Raw genomic sequence first — 22,661 nt, 5'->3', positions numbered from 1 at the left:
GCAGGCCTGGGGGTGATTATAGTAGGGAGCGGATTCTCCCTAAACAGTCACCACCTTGTTTTTATAAAAAGAGATCCAACCGTGAGACTTGACAGATAAATCCATGATTTGGTTCATAGCAGGACACCCTTTCTAATCCTTTTCGAGATGTGCAGCAAAGAGTCAGTCTCTTTCATCCCACATGCTCTGCAGAGGGGAACAACACGGACGCTTGTTTATTCCATACAGTCAACAATGACTTGGCATCTCATGGATGGCCAATACTGGAAGGGAATAGGTTGCAATGAATGAAAGTTATGAATGATTGTTGACTCTAATTACTGTGGGTAGGGAGACAACAGACAGACCATGAGCTAACTGCTCCAGCTAATTCTAAAGTGGGGCCGTTGTGAGATCAGTGGTAATTTAACCAGCCACCTTGCGTCCCCAGCTGACACTTCTACTGGTTGTAATGGCTCAAGAGCTCTGACTGTTCAATTGCTTGGTCCTGCTGACCCTGTTTTTCAAGCATGGTCGTCCGTGCCTGAAAGGCTCCCTGGGATGCTGCTGACTAAGTTCCACTGTGCACTGATGCCACACAACCTCCCGCTGAGGCAGGAGTGCACTTGGAAGACCTTAACTACAGAGACACTGGACTTGGGGGCTGGGCTCTCCCTGCCCCTCACCCCATATGACATGAGCCCCTTTGAACAAATACTGTAAGTCAGTTGCAGAATGAAGGGGCAGTACTATTTGTCCACTCTGTGCTGATCTAGCAATGAAAGGCAGGTTACTGGCTCGTGCTCTGGCTGAATCTGTCTGAAAAATCCCAAGATTGAACGTCTATAAACTGTATTCCGATACTTAGAAATAGTGCATGGTAGTGTCTTCTTTGGGTTTCTTTATAGTACATTTTTTTAAACCTAAGGAAATTCTCAGACTAACCCTCCACCCCACCTCACTCTCCACTTCTCTTAATGTGGAGTTATAGTGAGGCTATGTATTACTGGTTGAACCTCTCTAGTCTAGCACCCTCAGGACCTGACTGGTGCTAAATCAGAGAATTTGCCAAACCACGAAAGGTCAATATTGTTTAACAGCATTACCTACACTGCTCCTGCTTACTGGGTCCTTAGGAGACAACTGGGGGTAAATCAGAGCTAAATAACAGCACAGAACACTGGGGCTATGTCTACACTGGCGGGTTCTTGCGCAAGTACAGCCGTTCTTGCGTAAGAACCCGCAGCGTGTCCACACTGCCCACCCACTCTTGCGCAAGAAGATTTACAGTACAGCGTGGTAAGAGAGGGCTTCTTGAGCAAGAGCTATGCTCTTTTTTTTACAAGTGTAAACCTTCTTGCGCAACACCTCTTGCGCAAGAGGGCAGTGTGGACGTGCGGCAGGCGTTTCTTGCGCAAGAAAGCCCTATGGCTAAAATGGCCATCAGAGCTTTCTTGTGCAAGAAAGCGTCCACACTGCCATGGATGCTCTTGCACAAAAGCACCTCGCACATGGCAGTGTGGACATGTTCTTGTGCAAGACTTCTTGCACAAGAACCCTTGCGCAAGACTTCTTGCACAAGAACCCTTGCGCAAGATGTTCTTGTGCAAGAACCTGCCAGTGTAGACATAGCCTGAGAGCCAGGACTGGTGGCTGTAAATAAACTTTATAGGACTGCGGGAAACTTGGCCACACCCATGAGAAATGGACATCCAGATAATTAAAATCATACTGAATGATGGATGGTGCCAGACCAAAGAGTGCTAGACTAGAGAGATTCAACCTTTAATTATATACAGGTAAAAATAATTAAAGGGATGTCCTTGTTATCCTCAAAACAAGTAACATCGAATAGCTCCTCAAACTGATTGCAAGGGGAGTTAGGTATCTAAAACCACTTTTCAGGATTGGAGCCTATTAAACCCAAATTCAGAGTAGCTATTTTAGTCTGTAACATTAAAAATAACAAGTATCCTTTCTGTTTGTCTTAGTCTGTAAGGTGCCAAAGGACTACGCATTTTTAAAAAAATTCAGAGTTAGGATTACACTTGAAGGAAATCCAAACCAGGCGTACACAGAGAAGATACCCAAACAGACCTACCTGTGGTCTGTAGTGGTGCTGTGATAAGGGAAAAAAAGAGAAAAATCTAACATCTTTTAAAAATAGCTTAGTCTGAACTGGGAGGACAAAGAGTGTGCCTGAATCATAATGGCATCATCTCAGCGGGGTTGCCGTGTTAGTCTGCCTCTGGAAAAACAACAGGGAGTCCTGGGACACCTTAAAGGCTAACAGATTTATTGGAGCATCAGTTTTTGTGGGTAACAAATGCTTCCCATGCATCTGACAAAGTGGGTTTTACCCTCTAAAGCTGATGCCCCCAAAAAACTGTCAGCCTTTAAGGTGCCACAGGACCCTTCCTTATTTTTGAATAATTGTATACCGTAAAATCTCGGGTATAATGCGCACCTATGTATAATGCGCACCGGCCTTTTAAACGTCAGAATTCTGGAATAAACTAAACTCTTATCTATAATGCACACCCCCATTATACTCACGATTTTACGATATATATATATAGGAAGAAAGGGGCTCGTGCCTGCCACAGGCCCCTCTGCCCAACTGAGCTCATGCCTGCTGTGGGGCCCCTTGCCCAGCTGCTCACGCCGAGACCAGGCAGGCAGCGAGCCAGGGCGATGCAGCCTAGCAGCACCACTGGCTCCTTGCTTCACCTGCCACGGGGTCACCTGCCCAGCTGAGCTCGCTCACACCTGCCGCAGGGGCCCCTGCCCAGCTGAGCTAACGTCACACTGAGCTCGCACCGGCCGCAGAGGCTCCCGAGTGCAGTCTGAAGGAGCATCAGGCAGGCAGCGAACCAGGGCACTGCAGCCTGGCGGCGCAGCTGGCTCCTTGCCTTGTCCGGGAGCCTGGCGGGGCTGCGGCCCTGCGCCGCGCTGCAGTGGGAAAGTTTCTGTGCCGAGGGGAGGGGGAGATTAAAACTTTAAAAAAATAGCTCTTATGCATAATGCGCACCCCAGCTTTGACCCTAAAAAACCGGGGGGGAAAGTGCGCATTATACTCGAGATTTTACGGTAGTTATTGTGCAGCATCATTAGAGGGCAGCTGAAAATGGATTGAAATTTTGTAGACATTAGAGAGTTACTATGTATTAGCTAGTATTTCTTTCATTTAAGTGCTTACCACATGCACGGCTCTGTACAAGCCACGCACATCAAAGCAGGAGTTTCAAAAGTGCTAAGGGTCAACCTAATTCTGCTCCCATTGAAGTCCATTGTAGACCTCCCCGCCCCCCACATGCAGGGGGAGTGATGGGGAGCTCTTTTTTAAAATGCCACCAAAAATATTCCCTGCCCTGAAGAGCTTACAAGAGCAATGGGCAAGCCAGGCTAGTGAGTGGTCTCCATCTCAGTGGGCCGCGTATTGCCAGCGGTGGGCAACCAGTGGCCCACTGGGGTTCTATCTGTGGCCTGCGCACTCCCTGTCTTTTGCCTTCCCCTGCACCTCTTGTGTACAGAGCCCTGCCCTCGCCTCCCAGCACTTCCGGAGCACCGTGAACCAGTTGTTCAAACTCAGGGAGGAGCAGGGACGGAGCATGGATCAGGTGATTCGTGGTGCTCCAAAAGTGCTGGGAGGGAGGGTGAGGAGTAGGAAGTGTGGGGCCTGGGAGCCCTAGTGCACAGGAGACAGGTGAGAAAAGGGGGGCAGAAAGGGGGTGCGCAGACCACAGGTCTGCAGGTGGCCCACCACTGGCTTACAATGTGAAGCAGTGACGGAAGGGGACAGAGTGAACTAGACGAGTCAGAGCAGATGGCTGAATCCGAATCGTATTGTTTGTCCCCAGTGAACTGGGGAAAGACGGGCAATGTGTCTGGTGTGGGCTAGTTTTGTGGGTGTCCAGGGAAAATCAGTCTTTAACAAAGACAGTAAAATAGGAAGGGGGTGAAGAGCTGGGATGAGCGCCTCACCCTCCCCTTTGGCCCATGCACAGTGAATCAAGTGGCACAAAGGGGCTCCAGAAATGAACAGATACAGCTGTGGGAGAATTGCCCCCACGCAGGGCTGAGGGAGACAGCTCCACGGACTGCCACTGAGGGCTGTGCATAGGAGATGAGCAGAGGGGCCGGAAAGGGCGTGCAAGGAGTGCAGTTGCCACATGCGGGGCTTGAGACGTCAGGTCGTGCTGCAGCTGCTGTCATGTGGACAGGCCCCCAGGACGGGCTAAATTATGGCTGGGCAGGCCTGGATCAGGAGGAGAGTGCCAAAGGGACTTGCAGACACAGGACAGACTCTCCGCGCGGTGTACTGGGACTGACTGATGGCTCCGTGCATAGAGGCAGCAGGTGAGAAGACACACGGGCCTTGATTCAGCAAAGCACTTCATGTTTTAAACCCATCTTTAAGTCCCACTTAAGGAAATAGGACCTAGGCCTGCATTTAGAGCTAAAATTGTGCTTAGTGCTCTCTTGAATAAGGATGGATTTAGTCATAGTTATAGGCTTCAAGGACAAAAGAGACCATTGTGATTATCTTGTCTGATGACTAACTAGCTGGCAGTGGCCAGAGAGGTCCTCCAAAATAATTCCTAGAGCGGAGCTTTTAGAAACATCAGCTCATCTTGGTTTTAAAATTGCCAGTGACGGAGAATCCACTATAAACTTTGATAGGCTCTTCCAATGGTTACTCTGACTGTTAAAAACGAAGGTCTAATTTCCAGCCTGGATCTGTCTAGCTTCAACTTCCAGCCATTGGATCATTACCTCTGCTCGATTGAAGAGTCCATTATTAAATATTCACTCCCCTTGTGGGTACTTAGGCTGTAAACCCACCCGCCTTAACTTTCCCTTTGTTTGGCTAAATAGACTGAGCTTCTTGAGTCAGTCACTCTTAGGCGTGTTTTTAATCCTTTGTGCATGTTTTCTGCATCCTCTCCAGTTCATCAATATCCTTCTGGAATTGTGGGCACCAGAACAGGACACAAGATTCTAGCAGCGGGCACACTAGTGCAAAGATTCCTTGCTTTATGCAACCAAGGAGTGTACTCACCCTTTTCACCACAACGCTGCACCGTGCTCTACTGACTACCCACCCCAAGCTCCCGACTTAAAGGTAAGAGTGTGCTGAAGTGCTCTGATGAATCTGGCCACAGACAAGAGTGGGAGAAAGCAACAAAGATGATGCCAAAGCTGAAATGATGAAAGGGCTTTGGATCAGGCCCCCAAACTCAACAAGAGTCTTTTCATGTGCTTCGGATTGGGCTCTGGTATAATGAAGCTAATATGGAGACAAGTGATGGGAAACGTGAGCCAGATAGGCTTGGGTCAAGTTGTGCAGGATCTGGAAGGAAATGTATATTACATATTTCTAAAATCTTTTGACAGAATTGACATTTTTATAGATTATTTTTATAAAGAAAAATAGAGGCAATTATGAAGTAATGAAAACTTTGTGAAAAATAGCGCTTCATAAAGAGTAGGGCAGGCTATACTTGGCAAATGCAAAACTATGCAAATCAGCTGATCCAGATGACATGTGGCACGGTGTTAGGGAAACTGGTTGCCAGTCCTTATGGCCACAAATATGTCTAAACCATCGTAACAATTTCAGGAAGTACCAGCAATCTGGATATTAGTAAAGTATGTGATAGCCTCTTAGGGAATGAACCCCGACTCTTACAATTCGCTCAGGTTGACTTGGATATGAGAACTGTCATGTGGATCAGGAACAGGTCTCTATCCATGTGACTGCATAAATAGCTAAGGATATCTTCTTGTGGAATACTGCAGTGGTGTGCATCTTATTTAAGATCTCCATTAATTATCTTGAAAGAATGGGTAAAAGGAACATTAATCACATTTGTAGGGGATACTAAAATGGGTGGGTGTTGCAAGCACTCAGATGGAGAGAGAAATAACACACACACACACACACACACACAAAACCCTAGTAAAATTAGAAATATGGGCAGAAAAGAGCAAAATCAGATTCAAATAAAGCATTTGGGGAACACAATCAGAAGCCCCAATTTACTGTGGGAAAGAGTTCTGGCAAGCAATCCTGCTGAAAAAGCACTTGGACTGACACGCCTATATAGTTTGTTCAGCAAAGTACTGAAATTTTTAAACTAATGGCCCAAGATTCATGCGCCTGTGTAAGCAAAAACATCTGGATGCTAGGATAATGGGTGTGGTAAAAGAATGTGAATAAATTATCAGATTAGAGATCTGTTTTGGTGTCCGGCCATTTTTACAACACATCATGGGACCATCACCTCATTTAGCACCAAAGAACGGTATCCCTTTATATGGCTCAAGTACAGCCACTGCTGAGAAATTGCATTCATTTGTGGGCTGCTCGTTACCCACTTCAGTAAGATGTTGACAAATGGGAATGAGTCCTGAGAAAAGCGACAAAAATCATCAGGGGTCTGAAGAGGAAAAACTTGAAAGAGTGAAGTCAAACTTGTCTAAGCAATAACGACATGGGGGAAGGATAATCCTTTCTAATATTTAAAAGAAGGATAATTATTTAGTGTAAAACCTGCAGATAGAGCCCCAGTTCATCAAAGTGCTTCAGCACAGTGCTTAGTTTTAAGCACCTAGTTCCATCTATCAGTGTTGAGCAAAATACTCCAGACTGTAATTTCAGTGGGACGTATGCACATATGCTTAAAGCCAAGCACGTGCTGAGGTCTGAGCATTACCACAAGCAAGGAGATGAACGGAAGAAAATGTAAACATAGGCTCAACAGCAGGAAAATTGTCCTGACAATCTGATGTTAGGCCGTGGCAAAAAGGGGATTCGTAAAAGCCTCCTCCCTTGGTATGTTTTGAGTATACTGGACAAAGCACTGGAAAAATATTTCCTAGGGAATAACCTTGCACTGGCACCTGAGAATGAGTCTAATTCTTACAGTGCTAGGGAGTTAACTCTGACTGACACTTGTAATTAAACTGAAGTTAGGCTTATAGCTAATGACTTTTTGAAATTATCCCTTAGCCCCCCCTCAATCTATCCCTTCTTTTTAAATTTTTCATTATACACAATGCTAAAAAAAAAAAGTCACACTTTTTGCTATTCCTAGTCTGTCTTTTTCCGCTTGCTGGCTATATATTGATTTGTGTGTCTTCCCCCTCCCTTGAATTTAAATGGAGCTCAAAGTCACATGGCAAAAGCAATTTCAGCTTGTTTAGCGCCATTTTATCACCACAGCATCTGCTGTGAAGCATTATCAGGGAGGTGATCCTAGGTCTAAGAATCAGGTGTTCATGCTTGCAAGCAGGGAGTAAGATACCGTGTTTCTGAGGGCTCCACAAAGAATAGTGGTTGGAAGGGAAGGATTTCTTGACAAGGAAGTGATAGAGTTATTTTAATTGAGTCTGGAGAACTTTTCCAATCATATTAGCATATTTTGGGAAGCCATTTTGAGACCTAAAACTCAGTGGTCTTTACATTCTTTTTTCCCTTCCAATACAAACATTCATAGGATGCTGGGAACCATTAGTTTGAATCCTTTTAGTTAACTTTGCAGTGTAATGTAAATGCTGCAATGTTCCTTAATATTGCAGTTTCCTTTTTGAATCCAACTCTGCTATCAGGCTAGATCTTTTATAACTCTTAATCTAGTTTTGCTTCCCTACTACGATGTATGTCGTTCCTTATGTTTTGCTCTGGAAGGTGCTAGAATATTGACACTGATAATATTACCAAGAAAACAAAGCATTAACTTGTTCTTTCTTGTGTGTTCCCATCTCTTTCCTCCACCCTAAGAATACCTTGAGGAGCCTGATTTACCAAAGTAACTAAAATGAACCTTAAGTACAAGAAAACCTCTGTACTTGGGATAACAGACAGGCTTGTGCTTTAACTTGAAGCAAAAGCTTAAGTGCTGGCCTGAGAAGCAATGGAGTTAAGTGTATGCTTAAGTGCTTTCCTGAACCAGGGTACGTCTAGACTGCAGCATTTTTCCGGGATGGAAAAGCTCTGCCGTGTCCAAGGAATGCATCTGCTTTTGCAAAAAAAAATGTGGAAAAGCAGACGCATTTTTTTCGGCATCCCTGTACACCTTATTCTACGAGGAAGGAGGGATGTTCCAAAAGAGGCTTTTTTCCCAACATTTTGCCCAATTGAGCCAATTGTTGGAAAAGCCTCTTTTGGAAGAAAAGCGGAAAAAGATACGCAGATTGACTCCTGTAACACCCATGTTTCCCTGCCCAGCCTTCTGGCCTGCAAGCAGCACCAGGAAACCCCACTCTTGAAGTGATAGCTTGCACTCTTAACACAGTCCTCACTATACCACACTCACTATACCCAAATAGGTAGGGGCACTGCAGGTGCTATGCAGCTAATATTCATGATTTGGCTCTCGAGAGGGGAATCTGCTGACTATAAGGAATGCTTGCTCTGCAGTCCGTGAAGTCACTGGGGATCTTGGGTGAGGAAAGACTGCAAAGATGTAGACCTGGGGGCTCTTTGGAATCAAGCTTTCTACTATTTAAAACCACCTTGGAAGCATTTGCCTTCTGTCCTTGTCTGCCTTTATATATTTCTTCTGCCTTTTTCTATGAAAAGCATTTCAGTTTTACATCAGCCGCCTAAAACAAACAAACAAACCCTCAAGAAAAGTATGAATATTTCTAGCAAGCACTTTCCAGCCCAAAGGCCCTTTGCAGACATCTAAAATGTAATAAAGTATAAAATAACAATCACAAGGTGATACTATCATCACTTACAGCTGCGTACTTATAATTACTAGAAGGGCAGGGCACACAGGGACCCAGACCATCAGCCTGGAGAGGAGACAGCTGTGGTTTTGTCCTTTTCCCAACTTGAAGCTAGTTATTGCTGGGGGGTGCAGGGCAGGTAGCTGAATGGGGAGTAAGGCTCGTCTGAGGCTTCTTTGCATGGAGGCATTCAGTCGATGCTCCTCTAATCCACACCCCCTTCTCGCCTGCACTGCCAGTGTGCTGTTGAAACTGCTTCCTCTCTTGCAAGGACTGCAGGGGGAGCTCCTGGAAGGCAGATCTTGGAAGGGACAGATGCCAGGGATGGGATGGAGAAGCAGAAAGCGTGGGCGTGGAAGAGGGACGTATATTGGGAGGATGAAACTTGATGAGGGGGTGTGGAGTAAGAGACTGGGGGAAGGGATGGGAAATGGGATTAGGCAGGGCCTGAAAAGGATGTCAGTGGACCCTGAAGCTGATGGGGAGTGCAGGTGACGATGACCCAGGGAGGAGCCCATGTGATAAGGTGGAGAGGAGGGGGACTCTGGCAAAGAGGGTGTTTGGGTGTAAAGCCGTAGGGAGGCAGCTAGGCAGGAAGAGGAGAGCAATTGGGATGAAGAGGCAATGGGAAGGGACAAAGCTGGAGGAGGTAGGAGATGTTACTGGAGATTTTGTTGTTGTTTTAATATCAGTGAATAGCTGTGTGTAGGTGAGTTATGCAGAGAGTTAACAGAAAGTGCATCAATTTATGGGGGTATAAAGATATGCTACATTGTTAATGAATTTGTCACATCAGCGAAGTTACTGTTGTTGCACAGTGCAAACAGCTCCCGGATTACAAAGCTCTTAAAATCCTGTGAGCCGTGGGAATGGTTTGAAAGTGATTTCTTGCTGGGTGTCCTGCTGCCATCCAATATCTTTCCACTATTGCTAACCCTCAAATTCAAAACCCCGGGGTGTCAAACCCTGAAAAGTCACGAGACTGGCCCCCAGGACAGGAGGCTGGATAATGCCCCTTCAGTCATACAGTGGGGTTTTTTGTCTGTCTTGCTTTGGGAGCTGCCCTTGTCCACCCCAATAGGTGTGTTTGTGTGTATATGTATGAGAGAGTTTCCAGTGCTCTGATGTGCACAGAGTGGTGTTGGCCCCCACTACTGGCTGTCTGATGGTAGGGCATTCCCAGTGCCTCCCTCAACACCTTATGGTGGCCTGGTGCCATCCCCACATCCATCCACCCCCTAACCCCGCTCCCCAAGTCCCGCTCAGTGCTGTCCTCTTCCATTCCTCCAGCAGATGCAGAACTTCTTCATCCTCCTCTCCCAACCCAGTTCCAGCATTGCAGGAACGTAAGAACGGCCACACTGGGTCAGACCAAAGGCCCATCTACCCCAGTGTCCTGTCTGCCGACAGTGGCCAATGCCAGGTGCCCCAGAGTGGATGAACAGAACAGGGAATCATCCAGTGATCCATCCGGTCACCTAGTCCAGCTTCAGGAAGTCAGAGGTTTAGGGACACGCAGAATATGGGGTTGCCTCCCTGCGCATCCTGGCTAATTCTCATCAATGAACCTATCCTCCATGAACTTATTTAATTCTTTTTGGAACCTCATTGTAGTTTTGGCCTTTGCATCCCCTGGCAACAAGATCTTCTGGCTGGCTGGATGTGGCGTAAAGAAGCGCTTTATCATTTGATTGGGTAGCCGGTGGTTGGTTATGTGAAAGAGTAAATAACACTTCCTTATTTACTTTCTGCACATCATGCATGATTGTATAGATCTCTATCTCGGTTGTCTCTTTTCCCAGCTGAAAAGTCCCAGTCTTTTCAATCTCTCCTCTGTTCCACACTCCTAATCGTTTGTGTTGCTCTTTGCTGTACGGGGTGACCATATGTCCCATTCTGGCTGGGACAGTCCCTTTGGAAAGCTCTGTCCTAGCTGTCCCGACTTTTGCCAAAACAAAAAGTGAGCATTTGTCCTGTTTATTTTTGCCAACTTGGTCAGTTGGCAAAAGCAAACAGAACAACTAAAGTGAGGAGAAACATGGGGGTGGAGGGAGTGAGTGGGGATGCCATGCCAAGGCAGGGGGAGAGGCAGGGATAATGTGAGGGGCAATGGCAGTCCCAGCCTTGGATGAGGGGGAGGCAGGTAGAGCTTAGGCAAGCAGCTCAGGGTCTGCATGGGCTAGCCCACAAAGGTGTGTCATTTTCCCTTTGGGAAATATGGTCATCCTATGGTTACCTTTGCCAACTCCAACGCATCTTTATGGAGGTGGAGTGGCCAGAACTACATGAGGCAAATGAGCCATGGATTTATCCAGTGACATTATGATGTTTTCCATCTTCTCCTTTCCTACTGGTTCGTAGCTATTTTGATTGCTGCTGCACATTGAGCAGATGTTGTCAGAAAACAATTAAGAAGATCTCCTTCTTGAACGGTAACTGCTTTTTCAGACCTGCTTGTTGTGGATGCATCTCGGGGATTAGGGTCTCTGAAATGCATCACTTTTGCATTTATCAATCCTGACTTTCACCTGCTAGTTGGTTGCCCAATCACCCAGTTTTGTGCGATCCTTTTGCAACTCTTCACGGTAAGCAAATTTGCATGGGGAAGTGATAGCAGAGAACTGACTGACTCATGGTATAATCTGATGGGCTCTTCCTGCTCCGTCGCTTTGTTTTCCTGCAGGAGCCCAAGCTTTTTGAGACAGGGGAGAGCTTTGCCTGTCATCTGCATCAACCCAGATTGGCTGCTATTCCTTAGGAGGCATGGCAGTGGGAGGCAGCCAATGAGAGGGATGTTTTGCTGTTTAGCATGACGGAACATCCTGCCATAGTGGCAGATTCTAAGACTGGCTCCCTCAGGGGCTAAGATCTGGTTACTTGCAGGCAGTGTAATCACCCTCCTGTAAAAGGAGTTGGCTGGATGGGAGGGAAAGTCCAAGGAGAATCAGGGGGCGTGTCTCATTCTCAGAGGGGGGCATGTCTCAGAGAGAATGGAGGGGAGAGCTCTGGTGGAGATATGAACATAACATCAGAATGGTCGCACTGGGTCAGACCAAGGTCCATCTAGCCCAGTACCCTGTCTGCGGACAGTGGCCAATGCCAGGTTCCCCAGAGCTAGAGAACTGAACAGGGAACCATCAAGTCATCCCTCCCCTGTCACCCATTTCCCAGCTTCTGGCAAACAGAGGCCAGGACATCATTGCTACCCAATGGCTAGTAGCCACTGATGGACCTATCCTCCATGAATTTATCCAGCTCTTTTTTGAACCCTGTTGAATTTCTGGCCTTCAGAACATCCTCTGGCAAGGAGTTCCACAGGTTGATTGTGCATTGCATGAAGAAAAACTTCCTTTTGTTTGTTTTAAATCTGCTGCCTATTCATTTCATTGGGTGAAACCTAATTCTTGTGTAACAGGAACATGTAAATATGTTTTTCTTATTCATTTTGTCCACACCTGTCATGAGATGGTAAGCCCTGGGAAACGGGGGGGGGGGGGGGGGGGGGAGAGACTGGATGGAGGCCCGGTGAACGGAGCTGTGGCCAAGGACTAGGAGGTTTTGGACAACGCAGCCAGGAGAAGGGGATGGAGAGGGTTGGGGGCAGGTGCAGAGCATGGGCATGGGGTGCAGATTGCGGGGGAGGAAACGTGGGGGGGGGGCAGCGCTGAAGTGCAGGAGTACGTGGGGGGAGAGGGAGGAAGCCGGGCAGCGCTGCTCCTGGGGAGGGGGACATTGTGGGGCGCTGAGGGGGTCCCTTCCCCTCACTTCAACACTAATCCATATCCAGTGAGACTCGCATTAGAGCCCCCCCCGAGCAGGCTGCAGCGCTGCAGGCAGGGCCAGGCACAGGCACCTGCCGGCCGCCCCGTGCCTCAGTTTCCCCCCGCTCGCCTGGCGGGGGCAGGCCCGGGCAGGTGCCGCCCCGCCCCGCTCAGTGCGCCAGCCGCGCGGTAGGTGGAGCCCGCGTCCGCGCAGCCCGCGAGCGGCGGTGGCGGCGGCGGCGGCGGTGCGGGGCTGCGGAGCCGGCGGGGCGTGCGGCGCGGGGGCTCCCGGCTGGAAGCAGCGGCCGCGGCCATGAGGAGGCTGCCGCCCGCCGGCCGCCGCTGCCCGGCGCGCTAAGCCGAGCCCGGGGTGGGGGCGCGGGCCGGGCATGGCTCTGCCGCAGCCCTGAGCAGCAGCCGCCACTCGGGGGGCTCCCCGCCCAGCCGGCCCAGCCCCGCTGCGCTCCGCGCCCATGGCCGCTGGCTGGCGCAGGCGGCTGCAGGTTGCCGAGGACGGGCGCGGGCGAGCAGGCACGGTAAGCGGCGGGGGGCCCCGCTTCCTCCCCTCCCCGGCCGGGCTGCAGCAGGGGGGCGCATCCCCGGCTCGCTCGGCTGCTCGCGGCCGGAGCGAGCCCCCCAAATCCGCGCCGCGGCCCCGGGATGGGGGCTGGCGGGGCTGGCGCTCCCTCGCAGCCGGAATGTCGCCACTAGCAACGGTGCAGCCCGGCGCGGCTGTGCGCTGCACCCCGCCCCCGGAGCGGCACCGGGCGGGCTGGCTGGCTGGCTGGGTGGGGGGCTTTGCCGGGGCGCTAGCTCTGCACCGAACCGCTCGCGACTCGGCTTGGCGGGCGCCCCCAGCCTCCGCTAGTTCAACCCATTTGGAAACGGCCGGAAAAAAGGCATCGCCGCGCGCGTGTCGCCGGGCAATGGTAGCGACAGCCCCGGCAGCCCCTGGCCCTTGTCTCCGCGGTCCCCGTCCCTGGGCTCCGTAGGAGGAGGCAGAATCCCTGCGCTCCCGCTTCGGATTCCATGCAGCCGGCTGCTCGGGAATGGTGGGCATGGCTGGGGACAAGGGAAGAGGGGAAAATGCCTTCTGCGGCGGAGAGGCAGCCTGCTAGTTCGCATTGCTCTCGGGCTTGGACTGATTGCTCCAAAGCATTAGATCAAGATTTTCACAACCAAGCCACGGAGAGGGAGGAAAATCATCCTTCAGCCAAGTCTTTTGAAGGCTTCTCCATTATCGTTCCAAAATGCTGCCTAGCAGGACTGCTTAGCCAGTGCTAGCTGTTAGAGATTGAGACCTCCTGTGTGTGTTGTGGAGCCAATATAGCCTCATTTCCGGGGCTTGGGGTACGCGAATGTTTCTGCTATTCATTTTGGAAATAAAAAATACTTCTTGAGTTGTATGGGCTAGATAAAGTGTACAAGTTAAAGGGACCGTTGGGCAGAAAAGAAATCGTACCCTGTCCTTATTTAACAGCAAGACAAGAGGAAAAGCCGTGTAGCTGTACTAATGTTTGAAGGTTAGTGCTCTATTAAGACTTGTTTTTCTTAAGGTAGCAAAATTCACCTCAAATTTCAGGAGCCACCACCTTCATCGTGGTGATCCAGCTCCCTTTGTTGTGATTCAAACTGCTGCTCTTTTGGTGTTTGCTACAAGCCTTCTTTGGTTATTTAGCTGAAAGCACTAATGGTAACTGCATTGTCTCCTGTTACTACACCAAACCAAAACAACAACAAAATGAGCAGAGATGCAAATCCTTTGCCTATCCATTTCCAAATGGTCTGAGGTTCTTACAAGGAAAATACTGACGTTCGGCTCATTTAGATGAAGTAATATGTAGTCTATCTTGAGGGATGCATGGGGGAATTGGAAACCTTTAATATTAGCTTTAAAAAAAGTGTGTTTAATTGCAATGCAAGTTAGCCAGAGAAAAAACAGTGAGCTGTAATTTTTGAATGTACAAGCAATTTAATACTCTTGAGCAAGTGTAAGATTGCAAAGTCTTCCTTTGGCTGGCTTGCTCCCTCAGGCAGGAGTTGGTTGTTGAAGGAACATGGAATGATTTGTTTCTCAGTCTAGACAATTTATCCCACATGTCTCCAGCGCTGTACATTTAAAGTTGTGGCATGACCTGTGTCCTTTGTTTCCTAGCAGCATGTGTGTCATAGTATTCATACATTCCACAGGTTGTGATGTCATCAGGGTTGTGTCCATCTCTATTCTAGAGTGGAGCAGAAGGTGATGCTGTAGGAGTGTTGGACTTTTATTTCCCCACTGCTCTTGTTAATTAAATTATACAGCACACATCCTGTTGCTTCCCTGAGATACAGTGGGTTGTGTTGTCTGCAGGCGATAAAAGAAGTGATTGCTTTGTTAGGTGCATGTTAAATACCAGCAGGTTTTTGTTGAAGAGGTAAGACCACCCATTGAATCTACTGACTGGACAGTGGTACATTTTGCATCTGTTACAACATAGTAAATTACAAAGCTATGTTCCTCAAGGCATTTCACAGTCTTGCTAGAGAAACCAGATTACCCTTCCCATGAAACAAAAATTGTAAGATCTTAAAAATTGTTAATTGTTAGCCTGTTAAATGTAATGGTGTTTTTTGGGGGGGGGTTGGGAAGTGTGTGTTGTTTTATGTGATTTTTTTTTTATTTATAAAGGTGTGGCATGTGCACCTCCTTAGCCAGCACTGTTGATTTATGAAACATAATTTCTAGTGATTTGAGAGGGTTGAAGAACATTAACGTAGATTTGTTTCCATTGTTTCCTGATTTCTTGAGGATTTATGGGCTTGGATGCCCTATAGAACAAGAGTAAAGCATCAAGAATGGCAAAATGTATTAGTATTTGGTGTTTCTGTAGCACTGTAAGCATGCATGACCTAAGCAATTGGTCACTGTGTCCAACCCAGAACGTTTTCCCGGCCTTCTGGATTTTTCACCTTGGGAGCACGACTAGGTATGGTACCAATAAAAACAACTGTGAGAGACAGAGAAGAGTGTGGTTATTGGAAGAGGGAGTGCTCTCTAAAGACTAGCACTGGGGTCATTTAGCAACTTGTGAGCTAAGTGAATATGGGAGGGTTGGTGTGCATTTACTAGTGGATTATTTTACACTGCACTTGAAATAAGGTGCAAAGACAAGTGAAGGAGGTGTGAAGGAGAGCCGGAAAGGGCTATAGAAAGCATCAGAATATGTAAATTAGCATGGCATTTTGACTGTAAATGTTAGCTGGACTGCAGCCTGCCCCTTTAAGTTTCCCATGGGTGCTGGCTCAGGTTTTCCCAAGAGAAATCCAAAGTTGCATGGTAGATGTGAATGTGTCTGTCCTTCTAGGGTGATTCTGGTGAGAGAACTCATTTTCTTGGCATGTCTCAATCTAGGCAAAATCCAGAAATGAAACTCATCAGCTTAATATGAGCTATGCTTAGGTCATGCTGGGTGTTGGGCCTCATAATCTTGATAGATTAATGGGGCAAGTTCTCAGGCTGTTAGATAGCATAGAAGTGGACACAGAGACCTGCCGCTCGTTTGCAGTAGTCATCGGTTGGGCTGCTTGCTGTAGTGGGATTAAAAGGCATTTACTACACATGCAAGAATTCATTGACCTCACTCCAGTTCCTTCAGCTTCTAGCTGGTCTGTGCTGATGTCCTTTCCCTCCCATAGCTGCCCAGTTGTGATAGTAAGAATACTGAAAATGCAGCCTAACCATACCTAGACATAGTAGTTTAAGTATTTATAGCATGATGAACCATGTCATGGCTCCGTTTGGAGCCATTTACTTTCCTATGGGATACTTATAGAACATTGGAACAAATAATTGATCATTCTTAAGTATGACCGAGCCAGCTGGTGATGCAAAGTTTTCACATCAGCTGTTGGGCAAGATTTTTCAAACTGTTGCATCCCCTAAGTCCTTATGTAGACACCTAGGCAAGTTTTCTAGTCTTCACAAGTGCTGAGCAACCGGCAGTAACCACCGAGTTGATAAGATCTCCAGTGCTGCTGTGGGCTCAGTAGATATGACAATCAAGCCACCTACTTTAGGTGCCAAACCAGAGATATAGGAGCCTTATCTTAGGCGCCCACTTTGAAACTCTTGGCTATTGATTTATAGAGAGCCTGGCTCTTGCTCCAATCTTTGATGTGATTCCTCACATCCTAACACGGTCTTTTTATTGCCCGTACTGTGGCTCTGAGTTAGTTGTAGTTAGAGTAATGCACAAGATACGCATTTAAAAACACTTGTTATTTGTCATATTCCAGTGTGTTGGCCACAGTGTGTTGAAGTTGGTTTGTGCAAGGACAACTTGGGTCTTTGGTTTGGTTGTCCCTAATGAATACTGGCTTTTAGCTACAAATTCTTCACATGTCACCAATAAACAATTTCATTCCAGACTAGGCTTTTTTGTAGCATGTGCATGTCGATGTGTTTTTCTTCCCCTAACACCACCAGTGGCAAAACTTCCATTGACTTTAATGGGAGAAGGCTAGACTCTGTAATTAAGTTTCTGTCAGTCTGGAGCCAATGGGGTGAGGTGAGGCAGAAAAGAAATGTGATAAATTGATGGGCCCATTGGACCGGTCGTGAGTTCTTCAGTTCAGTGGTGTATATGAGGCGCTTGAAGCATGAAGGTTCAGCTTCAGGGCATACGTGTCGATTAATCGGTGCACCAAAGGTTTGTTTATGGCAGGTATTGTCTGGCAGTCAGTAAAAAGTCAAATTTCTCGTCTCTGAACTACTTTTTTGATTGTCCAACTGAACGTGCTCCGTTCATTTCCTCTAGCTGTGATTAGGATGACTTGGTGTATATAGACTGCAACAAAACACATTTGTAAACGTCTTTGTTGTGGACTGTGGTATGGTACAAATGAATACGGTACAATATTGCAAGTCTGCCACCAGTTAATCACAATTTCATTACCATATTTTTTCATGTATACCTCAAACAATTGGCATACCCTTCTCAGGGAACACTAGTGAGTTCAGCAAGACTTGGATTGCAACTTGGAGGTTGGAAGGTGGAACATGTGTAAAAATGTATATATATAAAAATGTGCATGAATATATATTTGACCATATAAGCCAATAGATCATTTTGTTGAGCTGTTGGAAAATATTGTGAGTTGTGCCACATCATCTGTACTTAAACACTTCAGTACAGAAATGCACAACATCTGAGAGTGGAGTCTGTAGAATATATTGTGTGCCATTGAAATAAATTCAGCTAGAAAACCTAACACAGATCAGGTCTTCAATTTCTGGGGTTTTGGAACCACTTAGAATGAACAGGCAAGAAAGAGAAAAGAATAACTGTTGATCAAAATTGAAAAGGACTGGCACTCAAAAGAGACTTAGCTAGAGTACTATTTCAGATGTATTTCTATATATTTTCAGCATCACTGTTCTAGGAGTTTTGATGTAATATCTTTGTAAGAAGCAGTATTTCAGTCCTAATGAACCAGTGTAAATAACTGAGAACTTGTAGTCTGCTATATGTATTTGAAAACAATATTTTATTTTTGAGACTAGTGAGAACTTAGAAATGAAAATCAATATAGATTCCTTTCATGACCCATGAAATCCAAACTTGCTTGGAGGAGAGTAAAGAAGTATTTAGAAGCTGACACATTCTGATCATATTAAAATATGCGTATGATTTAAATGACTACTTGTCATTAAGTTTACGTAGCATCTGCTACGTTATAGCATAACATTGTCAATTTTATGAAATGATATCTTTCGTTTGGTAAATAATACAGTCAACATTTCAGCATTCAAGCAGAAGGAATTCTACTAATTATAAATTGGATACTTCAAATCTAACTCCAGCAAAACTTTGACTTCAGTGGAGACAAGGCTGGGTCCTTGGTTTAATTTTTCACGCTATTTTTGCTTTGAGAAGATTAAGCCAGATCCCCAACTGGATAAATTGGTATATACTGATTACACCATCTGAGAATCTGACTCATTGTGTCTGACTTCAGCTATGGGAATTGAATGTTTTCGAAACTGAAGTCAAACATTAAGACTTAAATACAGTAACCTGATTCTATAGAAGAATCTCCAAGATTGAGACTTTATGACCATGCAGAGTTACACTGAAGTCACTGGGACATCAGTGTATGGGCATAAGGGTTTTTGGGTGATTCCTGCCTTACAAAGTATACATGGAAGTGGTTCTGTTGTAAATAGGTCCCTCATAAGGAGTTGAAATGTTTGATTCTGTTGCCCCAAAGTTGATTTCTCCTGTTCTGAAAAATGACCTAAAGGAGGTCTCCCAGAAAGTACTGTAAATCTCCCAGAAAGTACTTATGTTTTAATTATGATATATACATACCACAGAGCATGTTTTTAAAAAAGTATCAGTCTTCTTCCTAATGACCCTTTAACCCATACCCCCCCAAACAACCACGTAGCTAGTAAGACGTAAATCTGTTGTTTGGCCTTTGGAAGAGGACTCTCTTCAAAATGAAAGCCATCAGAAAGTTTGGCTAATCCGGTGACTTCTGTTAGACATGAGGTAACCTAATTTTTCATTCTAACAATTGAAAATGGAAACACAATGCTGTTAGTTGAGAAGCTCTAGCTAGATCCAGTCCTGCTTTCTGTTTTAAAATGCTTTGACTGCTTCATGGACACTTTTGGAATTCTGCGGAGAGAGAAAATGTGGTTTGGCATTTTATTTTTCCCTTTGTTCCTTCCCTTATGTGTTAAAGATGCAGGTATGAAGTAAAGAAAAATCTTTGGACAAAATGCTCCCACATGGCTGCCTAAACTTAAGCACTAACTACCAAATATAGGCGCCTACAGAAAAGTGGCCCAACTTTTCGAAGCAACTGGCGAGCCACAGTTTTAGTTGAAGTCTGTATGGGCCCTTCTTTATGTACCCCGGCAGCCTCATCCCAGTCCGAAATGATTGGAGCCAAACCGTCTTCCATTGTGGTCAATGGGAATGTTTCAGTTAGCTGCAGCTGGAAGGGGATTGGAACTGTCATCTCATCGTGAATGTACATTTCAGAACTGCTATTGATGACATCCAAGGATGGACTTCAATGGAGGGATGCACTGCAAAGAGCCATTAATCTCTTGGAACATTTTGGAAAACAAAAAAAGACCATTAAAATGGACGACATTTTGCCAGCAGCAGGATTTTTGTGTATGTACCAATCATGTTTTGTTTTCAAGTTTATCACCAGCTTTTTAAGCTTTATATTGTTGGAGTTAACTGGAAATGGACAAAACCACACCATTTAAGGGATTCCTTCAGTGGATGGCACTCATACCCCCCCAAAAGTTTTCTTATGTTGTTGTAAGACAAGATGAGACTGTGAATCTCAGATGCCCAAGCTGATTTAAATTAGAATGGTGCTGGAGGAGTTCAGAATTAAACTTGTGCTGCTCTGGAAATAAGCAAATAGCTCATTTTGTGCGGAGAAATGAATAACATATTTTGAAAAGCTGGGAGTAAGACATTTATATCGACATACGCATGGCCCTGCTTTCCACTGGAACGAGGGAAAGGCTGTACGTTGAAGGACATAACACATGCAGCTTTGGAGCAGTTGACCTTTCTGAATGTACCATTTTTGTTGTGTTAGCGTACGCCACGAGGAAAGGGAAACATTAAGTACGACCGACACCCCCGTTCTGTTTGATCGGCTTGTGTTGCTGTTTACAAGACCTGCAGAGGCAGTGTATGTTGCTATTCAGTGCAACTCCAGAAACTGAGCATTAGCTTAAGCCTGTGAGAATAGGGGAGGGACCAGAGCCCAGTTTTTGATGATCTGCATGGGTGAGTATCCTGAATACTAAAATGCATTCCATTGACAACTGACCCCGCAAGGAGATTTTTTTTTTTCAATGGCTTCCTTCCCCCCCCCCCACCTTTCTTCCCAAGAAACTATTCCAAAAGCTTGGGGGGAGGGGTGGAGAGGCCTCCTAGCCATCTTTGTGAGTTGATTTCACTGCTGAGTAGAACTGAAGAAGGTTTCAAAGATTGCATTTACTTCTTAGCTTTCACAGCATTTTTTGCCAGTATTTGGATTGCAGGCTGATGTTTTGTCATTTCAAAATCATGCAAATTCCTGTCAATTACTTCAGGGAGGGTGGCGCTCTCTCTCTCTCTTTTTTTTTTTTTTTTTTTAATTTAGACTTAAATAATATGCTACTTGTATCAAAAATGGCTGCTATGTAAATTAACCCCCTTGGGTGTTGCTATTTATTTATTCAGTTAGGGTATGTCTACACTGCAGAGTGTTTTTGGAAAAACATCCATTTTTTTGAAAAAAACCCTTCACTTTATGTTCACACTGCAATCTCATTCTTTTGAAAAAAAAATTGAAAGAACGGAGGGGTTTTTCCAACATTGGTAAACCTCTTTCAGAAAAAGGCTTCTTCCTTGTAGAAAGAGCTCTTTTGGAAAAAGGCATGTGTGGACAGGAAAGAGGAAGTTTTTTCGGAAGAAGAGGAAAGACAGTGTTGTCGTGTCTTTGATGGAGCATTAGAAATGGACTTGCTCATAGATAGCTTATTTGTAGACAAGCGCTGTGTGGAAGAGGCCTTCTTTGTGGAACAGCGTTTATTTTGGAGTCTTGGCCTTCCCATGCACACAACTAAGGTGGTATTCCAGCAGTCCTAATTCGCCAAGAAATGCAGGTGGACAGCCCCTGGCCGTCAAGGGCTTGATCCTGCTGTTTGTTCTTCAGTGTTAAAACCTGCTCCCCTTAAGATGAATAGAGCTCCTTGCTCCATGAGCAGTTCCATTGATCTCAGAGGCTACGTCTACATGACAAGTTTTCTTGGCAAAAAATATGCAAATGAGGGACTGATTTGCATGACTCACAATCTCATTTGCATGTTTTCTGTCAATCCGTTTTTGCGCTGGGTTTTTGCACAAAAACAAGCAATGTGGACATTTTCTTTTGGCACAAAACCCCCTTTTTCCGCAAGATCCTTATGCCCCAAAAAAGGAGGTATACCGATCTTGCGGAAAAAGGGATTTTTGTGCAAAAGGCAGACGTCCACACTGCTTGTTTTTGCGCAAAAACCCCTAGCACAAAAATGGATCTGCAGAAAATATGCAAATGAGATCACAACTCATGCAAATGAGGCCCTCATTTGCATATTTTTCCAAGAAAACTCGTCGTGTAGACGTTGCCAGAGGGCGTACCCTTGAGAAGTAAGATAATGCTTGGTGTGAGACAGGATCTGGCCCTCCATTTTTACTCAGGCCTTATTAGGCTTGGCCCTAATGCCTTCTTCAGACGCTTCCCTGAGTCAGACGGGAGGGGAAAGCCTGGGTCTCCATTGAGTGCCCTGTTGCGATGGAGAATGTGGAACAGGGCTTCTGTAGCAGACTGGGAATGGTCTTGAGTATAGTGTTAAAGGGAGGGGATCCCTGTTGCAGGGGAGATAGTACAGTCTAGCTCTGTATTGTCCTTCCATCCTGAGCTTTCGAATGAGGGGCAAACTTGTCTCACCCAGTAAACCCGGCCCTGTGGGGCCTTCCATAGACCATCATTTGGAGAAATCTGCATGGGGGGTAGAGCTGTGGGTGTGGAGAATCCCACAGCTCTTGGGACTGCAGAGTACAGATCTCCAGGGTTGCCCCAAGTTCGTGTAGTTTTGAGGCAAAGCTGAGCTGTGTCTGTCTCTGTAGCATTGTTGGAAATGTGAAAAATTCGATCGTAGATCTAGTCTGAATATCACACCAACTTCTGTCGGTAACTGCTTTGTCTCCATCATGCCTCATGGTGGACGTCTGGCCAGCCGGTGCAGATCAGACAGTCCAGATTGCTTGGGCTGATTCCTACTGTGCTTAGGGGCTCCTCTTGCTGTGGTCAAAATAAGTGGCAAAGCTCCCATTGTGTGATCTGGTCACGATGCCTTACTCAGCCAAACTCCAGCTTACTGCAGTAGCTCCTTAACCAGTCATGAGTGAGCGATGGAGGCACGAAAGCTCTTTTGTGTCACTTACCTAGGGGGTTATAACATCTATGAAGACCTTGGTGGGAGTGGTTCCTTATGATCTGCTAAGGATATTCATTCTCTCACCCGTCTACATACAGTGTTGTCAATGAATAATATCACATGGCCTAAGAGTCTCGGTCGTGGGCTAGGAACCTATTGTATTGTGCCTGCATGTCTGTCCTACTCGGGGAGAAAGT

The 22,661-nt window shown here is 46.2% G+C and overlaps 1 protein-coding gene across 17 annotated transcripts in view; it reads left to right on the top strand.

The window, feature by feature from the left end:
- The first annotated feature begins 12,708 nt into the window (after nt 1-12,708).
- ADGRL3 (adhesion G protein-coupled receptor L3) overlaps nt 12,709-22,661 on the top strand; it is a 630,261-nt gene continuing 620,308 nt past the window's right edge. For 8 of the 17 annotated variants that reach the window (XM_089778190.1, XM_089778189.1, XM_075929233.2 and 5 more), the window contains exon 1: nt 12,709-13,015. The gene's annotated coding sequence lies outside the window, so the exon portion shown is untranslated. Of the gene's footprint in view, nt 13,016-13,278; nt 14,003-22,661 lie in introns of those variants that run through there. The other 9 variants (XM_089778183.1, XM_075929234.2, XM_089778184.1 and 6 more) reach the window with 2 other exon arrangements.

Source organism: Pelodiscus sinensis, chromosome 4 (assembly GCF_052426305.1).
Source record: "Pelodiscus sinensis isolate ZL-2025 chromosome 4, ASM5242630v1, whole genome shotgun sequence".
In the NCBI taxonomy this organism is placed as follows: Eukaryota; Metazoa; Chordata; order Testudines; family Trionychidae; genus Pelodiscus; species Pelodiscus sinensis.
The sequence above is the reverse complement of the archived record's forward strand: the minus strand, read 5'-3'. Positions and strand labels throughout refer to the sequence as shown.